Here is a 2512-nt window from a genome sequence, read left to right on the forward strand (position 1 = left end):
CCACAGCACACCACAGCACAGCACAGCACAGCACAGCACAGCACAGCACACCACAGCACAGCACAACACACCACAGCACCTTTCTTTCTTTTCTCTGGCCTTTTTATAGATAAAACTCTTAGAAAATTACCTTATAGATAAAATGCTACACAAAATGAGAGTTATAGAAGGATGTTGATATTAAGTTCAAAACAGTGTTTCATTCTATAAGCTCATTATAAATTTAAAGAAGCAATTTCTCATGGCCTTGCCTTATCATAGTGCATACCTGTCACTTTATCCTTGGATATCAATTCTTTTCCTTGAACTCAAATTTGTCCCAAGACTATTTCTCTTTTTAGTATAATGATGAAAGCTCATTGTATTTATTATGCAGCTTTTACTTACTATTACGAGGAGAATGTACACTCTATTCTCAATTCTAACTTTATTACATCTTTCTAGCAAAACAACTAGAACCATCTCTGAAAACTTTGATTTGAATCAAATCAGGAATCCTATAAAATCATGAATTTTTCTAAACATAATTAATTCATGAAAGTTCATCTTTATGTTGATCTGTGGGAAATCTGCTCAATGGGGTAGGCTAATCTAGGGATTATTATATTAATTTAATAATGACAGAAAATGCATATCAGCCGCAAGAAGCAATCCTGAGATGAAGTCGCTTCGGGACCTTACCTTATAGAGCTCACCCATTGTAGACCATGCCAAACAAAACTCAACAAATAAATCAACATAAAACAGTGGATCTCTTCCAGGAAGGTCACCTGCTAGCCTTAGCCTATCCTAGATGGCTCCTGACACTTTAAAGCCTGCTTTGAGGATGGCCCAGTTGGTCATCAATGGGAAGAGAGGCCCTTGGTCCTGTGAAGGTTTATGCCCCAGTGTAGGGTAATGCCAGTGTAGGGCCAGGAAGCAGGAGAGGGTGGGTTGGTGATCAGGGGGAGAGGGGAAGGAACAAGGTTTGTTTTTTGTTTTTGTTTTTGATATTTTTTCATATGAGTAACCAGGAGAGGAGATATCATTTGAAATGTAAATAAAGAAAATATCTAATAAAATCCCCCCCCAAAACAAAAACAAAAAATCCCAAATCTTCTTTACAGTTTTTCCATTATTTATAGTTTATGTGTATAGGGATTTTGTCTGCAAGTATGCCCATGTACCACAAGCATGCCTGCTGGCCGTGGAGTCTGGGAGAGGACATTGAATCTCTTGGTACTAGAATTACAGATGACTATGAGCTAACTTGTGGGTGCTGGGAACTGAACCTGGATCCTCTGAAAGAGCAGCCCATGCTCTTCACTGTTGAGTGATCCCTCTAGTAAACTCCCACCCCATATTAGCATTGGTGAGATCAGCACAGTATAAAGAAAGGGCCAAAAGAATCTAAAATTTATGAATTCAAATCCTAATTTCCTCATAGACTATGTTCTGCTGAGGAAGATAATTTACCTCTCTGAACCTCCATGTCTTCATTATTAATTGGAAATAGTGGCATAGCATTCCTTACCTGTGTAAACTACAAGTACAGCATATTAATACTTATTATTCATCAGTAGTTTTAGAATTCTGACAAACAAGGTTGATATAAAGCAATGGAATTTTGAAGGGGAAAATAACTTCCCAGCAAAGCACTATTCACAGAATAAAGATTTGTTTGAGAAAAAAAAAAAAAGCGTGCTTTGCAGGGTGGGAATTTGAAAAGGCAGACAAGGCTCTCCGAGCCTCTGGGTGACTTGGGGCTTGGTGTGCTATCCTGGAGCTAGGCAGAACCTTCCTCCCCATGGCTGCTGTGTCCGTCCATTCTCTGAAGCTGGCAGGCGAGGCTGCATGGGAACAGTGTCACAGCCAGCATATGTTGGGAAGAGGTGGTTTGGGATGCTGCACAGAGCAAATGTATCAAAGGCAAGAAGAGAGAGGACTGATTTGAACTGTCAATAGGAGTGGAGGGCATCAGACTGAAAAATGTCTTCAAGTCTCTGGGTGAGTTACCTGTGCCTTCTTTGTTCATAGCCAAATATTTCTGGCCCTTTGCTTAGTGAGACTATGATTATGAGAACCCATTTGGTGCCCAAATCTCACCCAAGCGAAAAGGTTCCTCTGATTGGATAGGCACTACCATTCTTGTCCCAGGCTCTCAGGTGGCTCTTGGCATCTGTCAGTTCCTTGTCGTGGGCCTTAGATTATTTATGTGATTTCTGCTCATGTGGCCACAGCTGCTGTCTCTTTTCACACATCGGTTCTGTTCTGTCTACCTGTTGTTTTGTTATGATCATTTTCTTTGTAGGTGTGTGCTTTCTGTTCCAGGTTAGGCTTCGTCTCTAGCTTCCCAATGAGGCTTGAGAGATGATAAGTGTAAAGGTTCTTCAGGTTGGCTGGTGATCTAGGGGTGAGAAGGCTTACCCTGCCCCCAGCTGGGGTAAGAAGATGGTCCTCACCTTTCTCTTCCTCTTCTCTTCTCTTCTCTTCTCTTCTCTTCTCTTCTCTTCTCTTCTCTTCTCTTCTCTTC

Source organism: Mastomys coucha, unplaced genomic scaffold, assembly GCF_008632895.1.
Source record: "Mastomys coucha isolate ucsf_1 unplaced genomic scaffold, UCSF_Mcou_1 pScaffold7, whole genome shotgun sequence".
Lineage (NCBI taxonomy): Eukaryota > Metazoa > Chordata > Mammalia > Rodentia > Muridae > Mastomys > Mastomys coucha.